The sequence below is a fragment of the Marmota monax genome, unplaced genomic scaffold (assembly GCF_021218885.2).
Source record: "Marmota monax isolate L192 unplaced genomic scaffold, Marmota_monax_Labrador192_F-V1.1 WCK01_AAM20220418_F8-fsc00001, whole genome shotgun sequence".
Classification (NCBI taxonomy): domain Eukaryota; kingdom Metazoa; phylum Chordata; class Mammalia; order Rodentia; family Sciuridae; genus Marmota; species Marmota monax.
The window spans coordinates 32,378,677-32,392,008 of record NW_026693777.1 but is presented as its reverse complement, the minus strand read 5'-3'; positions in this window follow the sequence as shown (position 1 = coordinate 32,392,008).

Here is a 13,332-nt window from a genome sequence, read left to right as displayed (position 1 = left end):
CCCGAAGACCCAATCTTCGCCCCTGACCTTGGGATGCTGCCCCCTTAACCTTCATTGGATGGGATTTTCCCTGGAATTTTTTGTTCCCCAATAAAAGCCCACTCCCTGGCATGTTCTCTCTCTCTCTCTCTCTCTCTCTCTCTCTCTCTCTCTCTCTCTCTCTCTCTCTCTCTCTCGATGGCCTCTTCAGTAACCTCGCTACTGCATTAGGTGGCTGGAGGCGGGAGCTAGGAGAAGCCATCCCGGAGCTGGTATTAAAAGTAATTAGAGTCTTGTCTCTTTAATTTAAAACTCCGTAGCGTTTACTCATGAATCGAACCTTCTAAATGAAGCCAGCACTGGTCGCACGGCAGAAGTGGCGCCCTGAAGTGAGGCATGAGTTAAATTGACTAGGTTGAGTTAGGAAGCACGCTATAGAAATACAGAATTTGTGACATTTTTAGGGTCACGGAAGTACCAAGCAGTTTTTGGAGTGAAGGGACATTAAAAAATTTTAATAATGGGGAATTCAACTTCTACTGATAAAGACATGTATTTGACTATTTTAGAGACAATAATTAATCAGAAGGGAAAGCAAGTTAAAAAGACTCAGTTGCTACAATTCTTAAAGGTTGTAGGTGAATTTTGCCCTTGGTTTTGTGACCAAGATTCACCAGATTTACATACTTGGGACAAATTAGGAAGGAAATTACACAAAATTTGCCTTTCTAAAGAATTACCTGGAAACTTTAAGGATATTCAAAAGGTTTGGACTGCATTGGAGATCTGTCTTTGATTACATGGGCCATAGTCCATGGCCCCCTGAAGATCTATTGAAAGGTATTCAAAGAGCCATTAAGTCTATTCAAATGGAAAAATTGCCTGAGGCTAAGGAAATCTCCTTTCCTCTAAGCCAGCTAAAAACTAAGACAAATTGTATTCAAACAAAAAACCTCAGGGCAAGACCGAACGTAAAAAACTTAGCCTTGCCTGAGCCAAACCAGAGTAGTCTGAAGACAGACCATAGAAAGGGAGATCATAGAGAGGAAGCCTCAGGGGGGATAGAAGGTCCTTCTCCCAGAGAGAATTCAGAGAAGATTCATAGAGAGAAAGTCCTCCTCCACGTGACTTACAAGTTCAGATTCAACATGGTGACAGGGGTGAATCTACAGAGGAATTGCAGTCTGAGGGAGAGGATTCAGACAATGAAATCCAGGATATACCAGAGAATTTCAACAGGCTGTGCTTGACAGCACCTGCCCCAGCCATTCGAATTCGGTCATTGTCTGTTAGAAGGATGAATTTTAATAGATACTCTGAGCTAGCAATGACTTTTCTTACTCCATTCCAGCAGGGAATTAGAAAGGCACAAGAAGCTAGAGAGGATAATAATGATTTTCAGCTCTTCCCAGTTTTTGAACAGGTTAATGATCAAGACCAGCTTGTTCGCATCCATGTGGCAATTCCTTTTAAAACTATTAAAGAGTTAAAAAATGCCTGCGAGGTCTATGGCCCAAATTCACCATTCGTGCAGAGCTTGCTTGAGACTATTTGCTCTCAACTGCTCCCACTGAGTGACTGGATTTCTATCACCAGGGCTTGCTTGAGTGGGGGGGATTTTTTGCTTTGGAGGTCATACTGGACAGACTTTTGTTTGGAGCAGGCAGAAAGGAATCAGAGGCAAGATCTCCAAACACCGTGAACATGTTTTTTGCAATGGGTGAATTTATTGATTTGGAAAGGCAGCTAAATTATGAATTTGCAGTGTATGGTCAGATTACAGCCTGTGCAAAGTGTGCCTGGAGACAAATTGCCTCCAGGGACCAATCTAGCTTAGTTCTGACTAAAGTTATGCAAGGTGCCAATGAACTTTATTCTGATTTCATAGCGCGACTCTATCAAACGGCAAACACTCCATTGGAGATCTGGGTGCTTGTGAGTTTATTGTTAAGCAATTGGCATCTGAAAATGCAAATAAATATTGTCAGGATGTTTTCAGACCCCATAGAAAAAAGGGAACAGATTCAGAATTTATTTGCTTGTGTTCTGATATCGATCCAGCCCATTTACAAACAATTACACTCTCCACGGCTTTAAAACAAACTCTGCAGCCCCAAGAATTAGTATGCAGACCCTGCAGGAGATGCTTTCATTGTGGGAAAAACGGCCATTACGCTCGAAATTGTAATGCCCATAATTTTAAGCTCAGGGCTCCCCCTGCTATTGGTAGTAGATATTACAGGGTTGAAGACCACGATGGTGCTGATCAGGCCACCTTCTACCCCTCACTTCCGCTTAGTGAGGAATCAAAAAACTTCCGGTTGGCCTATCCCCGGGCTGGAAAAACAGGGGAACCAGAAGGAGGGTCACGCAATTTAACATCATCACAGCCGACCATAGGGAGCTGCCATTTTTACCGGAGTGGATCTCCCAGACAGTTTCTTTATGACCCTCAATGACAATTGAATTAAATCCTGAATTAGTGCCACAACAAATCCCTACTGGGATTTTTGCGCCACTCCCTACAGAAAGTATAGGGTTAATTTTGGGACGTAACAATTTAAAAGGTGCCATCGAGGTGACACCTGGAGTAGTAGATTCTTATTTTAAAGGAGAATTAAATGTTACTGTAAAATCAAATTATGCCCTTCGGCTTACTCCAAAAAATACATTTGCTCAATTAATTTTATTACCCTGTAATTCGGATGGACGCCCACAAGTAATTCAGTTTCCAAACCACCAGACAGAGTGTACTGGTCTCAATTAGTGTGACAGGAGCACCCCCTACTGGAACTTAAAATTAATCATAAAAAGTTCAAAGGCTTGGTGGATACAGGAGCTGATATATCAGTCCTGTCCAATCACTTCTGGCCTAAAAAATGGTCCTTACATATAGCACCAGCTAACCTAGAGGGGATTGGACAAATCTCACAGCCTGCTCAAAGCGCAAATTATCTCTGTTGGGAGGATCCTGATGGGAACAGTGGAGTTTTTAAACCTTATGTGTTAGAGTCTTTACCAGTAAACCTATGGGGAAGAGATATATTAAGCAAAATAGGATTATTATTAGTAACTCCAAATTCTACGAGATCATTTGAGGAAATTAATCAAGGGCTTCTTCCTGGAGATAATGAGGGAACTTATCAGGGAGAGTATCTGCTTACAATCCAGTCTCCTCAACAGAAATTAGTAAATACTCCAAACTAAAATTTTTTACTAGGGGCCCTGAGTGTCTCCCCAATCCAAAAGACAGCAGAAAAGATCACCTGGCTTACAGAAGAGCCTATATGGATTTCTCAGTGGCCCATCTCAGGGGAAAAACTTAAGATAATTCATATGTTAGTTGAGGAACAACTTCAGGCTGGTCATACAGAATCAACGCTTAGTCTTTGGAACACCCCCATTTTTGTTATTAAGAAAAAGTCAGGTAATTGGAGGTTACTACAGGATTTAAGGGCAATAAATCATGCAATTCAGCCTATGGGATCATTGCAGCCTGGACTTTCTTCCCCCATAGCAATTCCGTTAAATTATAACTTAATGGTAATAGATCTAAAAGATTGATTTTTCTCAATAAGGTTGCATCCTGAGGATTGTGAAAAATTTACTTTCAGTGTCCAAGAAATTAATTTTAAAGAACCTGTTAAAAGATATTGCTGGAAGGTTTTGCCTCAAGGGATGTGTAATAGTCCAAGTTTATGTCAAAAATTTGTGGGTCAAGTGATAGCTCCTATAAGAGATAACTTTCCTGATGCATATATTATTCATTTTATGGATGATATATTATTGGCTCATGCTAATCCAGAAGTACTTTCAGAAATTTTTACTCAGAGACTTCACTTACAGCAATAGGGTTGTGCATTGCTCCTCAAAAGATACAAAAGATGCCTCCATTTCCATATTTAGGTCAGATAATTCAAGGACGTACAATCCATCCTCAAAATCTACAGATAAAAGTTAAGAAACTACATACCATTAATTACTTTCAAAAATTATTAGGAGATATTAATTGGCTGAGGCCATCCTTAAAACTAACTACTTCTGATTTAAGTCCTTTATTTCAAATATTACAAGGAGATCCTTCTCCAACCTCTCCACGTCAGCTGACAATAGAGCCTAGAATAGCTTTAAAAAAGGTTGAAAGTGCAATTAAAAATGCAAAACTTACCAGGATTAATCCTAAAGAACTAGTATATTTATTAATATTTCCAACTGTACATACCCCTATGGGAGCTATATGGCAAAGACTGGGAGTTATTGAGTGGATTCATTTAGCCCACTCTCCCCAAAAGACATTAATTCCTTTTCATGACTCTATTTCTCAATTAGTAATTAAAGGTAGAAAGAGAGTTTTACAATTAATTGTATCTGAACCTGATATTATAATTATTCAATTTTCTGTTCATCAAAATAATTGGCTTTTTCAAGCTTCTAGTTTATGGCAAATAGCTTTTGCTGGTTTTCCTGGTCAGATAGAAAGTCATTACTCTTGTGATAAAATTATTCAATTTGCATCAATAACATCGCTTATTTTTCCAAACATTGTATGTGCCCAGCCCATAGATGGAGCCCTATCAGTGTTCACTGATGGCTCAAGCTCAGGTAAAACAGGTTTTTATAGCCATGTTCACTCAGAGGTAATACAAACCTCATATACTTCTGCCCAAGTAGCAGAGCTACAAGCTCTGATTTGTGCCTTAAATTACTTTACAAATGAGCCTATTAATATTTATTCTTGCCGCAGTCTGGCTGGGCACAAATCACGAGCCACTGAAGCAGGAACAAACTTTATTTCTGAACTCCACCAGCACACTCCACACACACTCCCGGGAACTCCCCCGAATGCCAGGAACCAGCAACCAGAAATATCCCTCCTCAAGCACTTCCCCAACCAATCGAACTCTCCGGGAATCCCCGCAAGAGCTCAAGCAGAACTCAAAGGGAACTCCACCAGAACTCAAAAGTCATCATCTTAATGGCTCACTAGCGTCACCTCTCAACCACTACTTCTGACAAAATGCCATGCGTCATCCTGACTCGGCTGTGGCCCTCAACAATTCTGACAGCTTATATGCAGTCGGAGTTACCAAAAATATTGAAACTTAGTTATTGGATATACCTCATCATAAGAGCTATTTAAATTATTTCATAATCTACAAAAGGCAGTTCAAATGCAAAAATACCCATGTTTCATAGGACACATACGAGCTCACACTAATCTTCCAGGATCTTTAACTTCAGATAATGACAAGATTGATAAATTAGTAGCTGTTTGTCGACAGATGTCTCCATATGATTGTGCACAAACTTCACATTCCTTACATCATCCGAATGCTTACGTAAAAAATTTAATATTACCAGAGAACAAGCTCATCAAATTGTAAGTCACTGCTCTAAGTGTGTTATTCACACTCCATCTCTGCCATCAGGGGTAAATCCCTATGGATTAAAACCAAATCAAATATGGCAAATGGATGTAACTCATATTCCTCAATTTGGTAAGCAATGTTATATACATGTCATAGTTGATACACATTCCAGATTTTTTTTTGCCACAGCACATACAAAGGAAAATACTCAACATGTAATTTCTCATTGCCTAGCAGTCTTTGCTGTGTTAGGATGCCCTTTGCAGATTAAAACAGATAATGCACCAGCTTATGTAGGCTCTTCTTTTCAACAATTTTGCCAAGAGTTTCAAATTGACCATAAAACAGGAATTCCTTATAACCCCCAAGGTCAAGCCATTGTGGAATGAGCTCATTTATCTATTTAGCTGCAATTACAAAAATTAAAAGGGGGGAATAGGTTTATGACTCCCCAAAACAGCCTCAACCATGCCTTGTTTGTTTTAAATTTTTAAAAATGTGACACAGAAGGTCACACTGCAGCTGAGAGACGTATGTCTTCCACAACAACAGACCCTTTAGGCAGAGTTTTGTGGAAAGACTTACAGACTGGTCAATGGAAAGGCCCAGACCCAGTGATTATGTGGGGCAGAGGTCATACTTGTATTTTTCCAGAAGGTGCTTTCCGTTCTATCTGGGTGCCTGAACGTGCAATCAGATATGGAAGAGATAGAACCGAGATTCAAGCAATTGAAAATCAACCTGGAGAAGCCTCCACTCAAAAAGAAGAGATATCGAAGAAGAATGAAGACGAGCCAACATGATCCAGCTGAAAAGCTGATCTCATGGGAAGAAGTGAAGAAGCTGACAACACACGCTTCACAAATAATTCGACTCCTAGGAAGGAATGACTCCATTGATGATGGTAGCTACAGTGATTGCTCTGCTGGGCTGTCAGGTAAAAGGGAGTCGAGAAGATACTTACTGGATGTATTTCCCAGATCCACCCCTGTTACATCCAGCTGTGTGGAGTGGAGAATCTATTCCAGTGTTTACTAATGACTCATTAATGATGGGAGGATTTACAGATACTCATATTACTCCCAATCATGTGACTAGATTTAATTATTCTGGCCACAGTGCACAATTACCTTTGTTTTGGTCCCTCGATAAACATGCTGGCTGTCTGAGAGTATCATTTGAGGAAAAGACAGCGGTTGGGAGACCTAGACTAACTAATCATATTATTTATGGGACTTAAAACCTTATACTAGATCAGTGATTAAAATGGGACTTTCCCATAACAAACCAGTCATTTCTGCAAAACCTCCATGAATACCTCATTGTCCAAATAGTTCTACAATTGAGATTGGCACCTTTCCTAGATGGATAGATTGTGTAAATACTTTTCCTGTACAACATAAGGTGTCTAAATATAGTGGGTATATTTTAGACTGGTCTCCAAAAATTGATAAAAGACAATTATGAAAAAATTCTGCTATGACACCAGCAGGATTTGTTAGTAATATTTTGACTTATAGTGAGAGTGGTATTCAAAAAGATGTTTGGCACTTAATTGCTGCCTCAGAATTCTTACATTTTACAGACAAGCCTTTACCAAAATTTGTTGGCAAGTGTTGTAAGGAGGGATCTTTCTATGGCTTATAAGTCTGTGTCCAATCTCCTTACATTTTAGTCATTGGAAATGTAAAAGTTAAATGGATAGATGACAGATATGTTGTAACATGTAACAAATGTAACCTAACCAATTGTATTACTAGGTATAATAGAGGGAAAGGAGTGCTGATACTTCATCAGCCCTCTTTTGTTTTATTGCCTGCTAATATTTCAGAGCCATGGTACGCTGATGCTGGTTTTCAAGTCTTACAGCAAATTCATACCCAGCTACTGAGACCTAGACGTGCCATTGGAATTATAATTTTGGCCTTGGTTTCTTTCATCGCATCCACTGTCACAGCCTCGATAACTTTATCTCAAAATATTCAACATGCAAAATTTCTTAATAATTTAGCCCAAAATAATTCCAAGGCTCTGCACAATCAATAAATATTGATGAAAGGATTGAGACTAAGTTAAATGTCTTAGAGGCGATGTTATAAATAAAGATAATGAACTTTTGGCTTTAAAGTTTAAAGAAAGGCTTAAATGCCACACAAGTTATAAATATGTGTGTGTTATGTGTTACAGCTGCCAAGTACAGTGCTTCTCTCTGGGATTGCGAGAAGGTTAAGAGCCATTTGTTGGGTATTTGGCAAAATAATAATAATAGCTTGGATCTTTTGGAACTCCATCACCATATCCAAGATATTCAAAATAATAGAACTGATTTTTTGGATCCTTCTTCTTTGGCTAATCAAATATTGAAGAAATTAAATGGATTTACCCATGGAAATATTCTTAAACACTCGGCCTGGTACATTATTGGATTGTTCTCTTTGCTGTTAATTCTTTTTTGTGTTGTAATTATAGGATGGCGTGTCTTCAGAGCAAGAGCAGAGACTTGAGAGAGTAAATCATCGCCTGCTTTTTAAAAGAAAAAAGGCGGAATATGTGGGAGGCCATCCTTGCACGTGGTTTGAGTTACCTCCCTGGCTGGGTGAGAGGCGCTTAGACACAGCTGTGTCAGAACTTTTCCCCACCCTTCCCCAGGTCCGAAGGCTTGTCTGTGCAGAGGTGTGTCTGGCCACTGCCCCAAAGACCCAATTGTCGCCCCTGACCTTGGGATGCTGCCCCCTTAACCTTCATTGGATGGATTTTCCCTTGAATTTTTTGTTCCCCAATAAAAGCCCACTCCCTGGCGTGTTCTCTCTCTCTCTCTCTCTCTCTCTTGCCTCTTCAGTAAACCTCGCTACCTCATTAGGTGGCTGGAGGCAGGAGCTACGAGAAGCCGTCCCCGAACTGGTATTAAAGGTAATTAGAGTCTTGTCTCTTTAATTTAAAACTCCCTAGCATTTACTCATGTATTGAACCTTATAAATGAAGCCAGCAAGCACTGGTTGCGTGGCAGACACCTTTTCTTGCAATCCATTCTGAGTTCACATTTTTTTTTTTTTTGCTTTGATTTTGGCTTGGGATTTTACCTCTTATCAATGATTTTATGTTTTAAAGAATATTTGAAATGTTTACTGGGCATTTTTACTTATCAGTGGGAGGCACTGCAAACATGCCATATTATTGAACTGGAAGACATAGTCTATATTGTTTTCTAAGAGTTTTTAAAATTGTGGTAAAATATACAAAAATTACCATTTTTTGCCATTTTTAGGATACAACTCAATGCCATTAATACATCCACATTGTGCAACCATCACCACTATCCATCTCCAGAACTTTTTCCATATTCCCTATTGCTGAAACTGTACTCATTAAACTATTGCTTGTTTCCTCATGCCCTCAGGCCCCTGGAAACCATACTTCTGTCTCTATGAATTTACTCTAGCTACCTCATAGGAGTGGGAAAATTTTTCCTTTTGAGATTAACTTAACTCATTTAACAATACTGTCAAATTTTGGAGAGGGATTGTGGCTCAGCCATAGTACACTTGTCTAGCACATGCGAGGCCCTGGGTTCGATCCTCAGCACCACATAAAAACAAACAAATAAAATAAAGGTGTGAAAATAATTCAAAAAATAATTGTCAAATTTCATGAAGTTTCATTGTAGCATGTGTCCAAGAGTTTTAAAGTGATTTTTTTTTCACAGTTAGGTCTTTAGTTACCCTGGAGATCATTTGTGTTGAGATTTGAGGTACAGATTGAAATTTTTCCCATATGGTTATTTCCCCCTTGATCATTTATTGATTAATCCATCCTTTTCACATTTTTGGTAATACTTCTGCAATGTATCCACTATCCAAATATCTATACCTGTTTCTTTGTTGTTTTGCTCCATTGGTCTTATCCATTGGTCTGCTTATCTTCCCAGAAAGCAGTCTTGGTTATTAAGCCTTGAAATAATTCTTAATGTCTGGAATGATAAATCCCTTCATCTAGTAAATGTGTCATTTTCTTGCCTCAGCTCTGGTCATAGAGAGGACCCCAAAGTCCCAGAGTTGACAGTTGAAAGAAAGGCAGTAATGTAGCAGTATATGTAGGCTGAGAACATAAGCCACCTGTTGTTTTTTTTTTTTTTTTTGCCTTGCTGTGCCTTCAAGTCTTGTTGGTTCAGCATCAGATTTTTCTCTACTTGATTGCTGGCTATAGCTACATGGATCAGAAAGCACTCGCTTCCTGGAATTGCTTAGACTGCATGGTCTGTTGGTGGGCCCTTGTCTTCCCAGAAACTAATAGCCATCTCTAGAGGTGAAACATTCAATATATCCATTTAGTAAATATTTGTTGAATGCCTGCTATAAGGTAGCACTGGTAAATAGAAGAGATATGAATAGACATAGATCCTACTCTTACATTTATTTTCTAACTTATTTGCTGCAGTCTGACTGGGCACAAATCACGAGCCACTGAAGCAGGAACAAACTTTATTTTTGAACTGCAGGAAAACACTTCACACAGCTCCAGAGGAATCCTCCCGAAGGCCACACGGCTCCTCCAGGAACCCCCAGCCGGAAATATCTCTCCCGGAAATCCCTCCTCCTGCACTTCCCCAACCAATGGGATCTCTCGGGGAATCCCCGGAAATCCCCACGAGAACTCCAAAATAGTGCGAGAACTCAAAAGTTGCGGCAGAGGCGGATAGTAATGCCTCGCCTGTCAATCAATACTGTTGGCAAAATGCCAGGGGCCATACAGACTCGCCGTGGCTCTCAGCACTTATTGGAAGAAAAATAATCATTTTTTGTTGAGTACAATAATTTGCAGGGGACTTTCCATGTGATTATTGGTCTTTGTGCTCTATATTTAAAATATTCCTGACCACATGGGATAGTCCGTTTTTCATTACTATAGTGAAATGCCTGAGGCAGACTACATATGAAGAAAAAGAGTCTATTTAGCCCATCGTTCTGGATGCTAGAAATCCAAACAGCAAGGATGTGTCTCCCTTGTAATGTCCTAATGACAGGAACATATGTGGGGGGAAGAAATCACATTATCCAACAGGAAGCCAAAGAGAGCTGGGTGGGGCCAGACTTAGTCTTTTGCTAACAACACTTGAAAGAAACTACCTTGATCTTGATCTCTATTGACCTAAACACTACCTCACTACTGTCTCTCTCTCTTTTTGTATTGGGATTGAAACCAGAGGCACTTAACTGCTGAGCCATATCCCCAGCCCTTTTATTTTTTGTATTTTGAGACAGGGTTCACTAAGTGCTTAGGGCCTCAAAGTTCATATTGTCTCCCAATACCTCCACCCTGGTGACAAAGACATATGAACCTTGGGGGGGGACACATTTAAACCATATCCAATCAATAGCAACATGCTAATTTGAAAACTGTCTTAGCTGGTGAAAAAACTTCAGCAAAGGATAATGTTTTAGTGACCATGGCATTGACTGAGGGGAAAAAAAAAAGATCTGCATAACGAGGGCCAAATTTCTGACAGGCAAACCTATAGGTAGGGGCTTGGGTTGTAGCTCAGTGGTAGAGCTCTTGCCCCTCATGCATGAGGCACTGGGTTCGATCCTCAGCACCACAAAAAAAAAATAAATAAATAAATAAATAAATAAATAAAATAAAGACATTGTGTCCATCTACAAATAAAAATTTAAAAAAAAAAACCCTACAGGTAGATGAGGCTACCACCAAAGACTCAGCAAACTCTGAACACACCTGCCAAGCTGATACCTGAATAGACCTCCTCCCAGAAGGCTGGCCTCTTTACTTTCTCGGTGTGTGAAGTGGGGTGGTAAAAAAAAATGAAAAAGAAACGTAAAACTTCAGTCTTATTAATACTAGCCATTAAAAAAATACTAGCTAGGTGCAGTGGTGCACACCTGTAATCCCAGATTCTTGGGAGGCTGAGGCAGGAGGATCATGAGTTCAAAGCCAGCCTCAGCAAATTTGTGAGTCCCTAGGCAACTTAGTGAGACCCTGTCTCAAAATAAAAAAGGACTGGGGATGTGGCTCAGTGGCAAAGTGTCCTGGGGTTCAATCCCCAGTAAAAGTAAAAATAGTGACTACTTTATGTGAACTAATAACTAATAACAAAAAATGAAAATTGTCCTTTTGGATAGATGTGTCCTGGTGGGGGAAGAGATTGGTAGGAATTTCTTTGAATTCAGGTTTAAATTCTTTCCCCTCATATAGAATCAAATAGATACTACACGGAATTATAAAAGTCTGAATAAGGCAAATTGACTTCATTGCTCACCTTAAATGCTAGTGGGTGACTACAAAGTTAGCTTAAAAATGAGCAGATTCAGCGAATGACTGGAAGGCAACCCTATACATTCTGTACAAGATTGCTGTAATTAATATTTATCAGTGAAACTATGAGTTACTTGAGACCTGTCACTGATATGTTGTAGAAATTATAATAGTTGTGGTAAAAAATAATTATCATCAAGCATCTTTCTTTCCTAAAACATTCCTTGGACAAATATGTTTTATAGATCCTAAGAAAGAATCAGAGAACATTTTAGCCTAATAAATAACATCTCTTCCCATCAGGTAATATTTATCCAAATGTATACTGCAATTCAGCTGAAATTGTTGCCCCGAGTTACTTTCATTGCAATATTCTCTGTATATCTTGTTAGAGATTAGTTTGCCGTCTGTAATTCTGGATTCTGAATTCTTAAAATCTTGGGACCCCAAAAAGAGAAAAGAATCTGTCTGGATGTTAAATCTCATATTTGGTATCATTTCTCTTTATTCCAGTGTCCAAATTTGACACTACCAATAGCCAAATAAGACAAATGGGAAACTCTTTTCCCCCTTTGTGTTAAATTTAAAATGATTTAAAATATCAAAACAAAAAATTGATATAATGAATAGATGGACATGAATTGCAATTGTCTTCCTGCAGCAGGTTGCTTCAGGAAGCTAATGCTGAATTTCTCAGATCTGTCCACTCAAGAACCTTGAGAAGTAGGGGTGTAAGGAGAGGCTACCCTGACCTATCATTGCAATGAGGTAATTTACCATCATGCTTTTGTGGTAGATTTTCTACCAGATTGCAAAAGGGCACCAAGTTTTGTTATTCTGCAGATGTACTTTAGTCCCTAGTATGGCAAGGCTTTGTGCTAGGTTCTGAGAATGTAATGGTGAAGAATGAAAATGCATCAGAGTATTCAGAGGGAAGTACTGTGCTGTCCCACCATTTTACATTACAACAAATTGCCTCAAAATTTCTTGTGAAAATAGGATAACCTGTGTAATTTGGGACATTGTAATTATTCAATAAATAAGAACTTCAAAGATGATGTAACCATGTACAATGTGTAACTATGAAATGTCAGATCCTGATTTTGGGGAAAAAACAGCTATCAAGGTTGTCTTGAGACAATTACAGATATTTGGATTTGAGCTGGATATTAAATATTAGGAAATTATTTTTAATTAGGTGTGACAATGACAATGGGGAATATATACTTCCCCCCACTCCCCGTTCTCTCCCCGCCTCTTTTTTTTCCAGTACTGGGGATTGAACCCAAGGACACTCCACACCATGGAGCTACATCCCCAGTCCTTTATTTTTTATTTTGAGAGAGGATCTCACTAAGTTGCCCAGACTGGCCTAAAACTTTTGAGCCTCCTGCCTCAGCCTGCTGGGTTACAGGTGTGCATCGACATGCCTACCATTCCTGTTCTTTTCACTGAGCCACATCCCCAGAACTTTTAAATTTTTATTTTGAGACAGAATCTTGCTAATTGCTGAGGCTGGCCTCAAACTTGCAATCCTTTTGCCTCAGTCTCCCAAATTGCTGGTGTTACAGGTGTGCACCACCACACTCCAGCTCCCCAGTCCTTGTTCTGAATGATGCTTGAGAAAGTAGTTAGGAGCAACATATTATGATTCTCTACAACTTTATTTCAATGGTTCAGAAATAAATATAGTTAGATAAAGAAGAATGTTAATAAC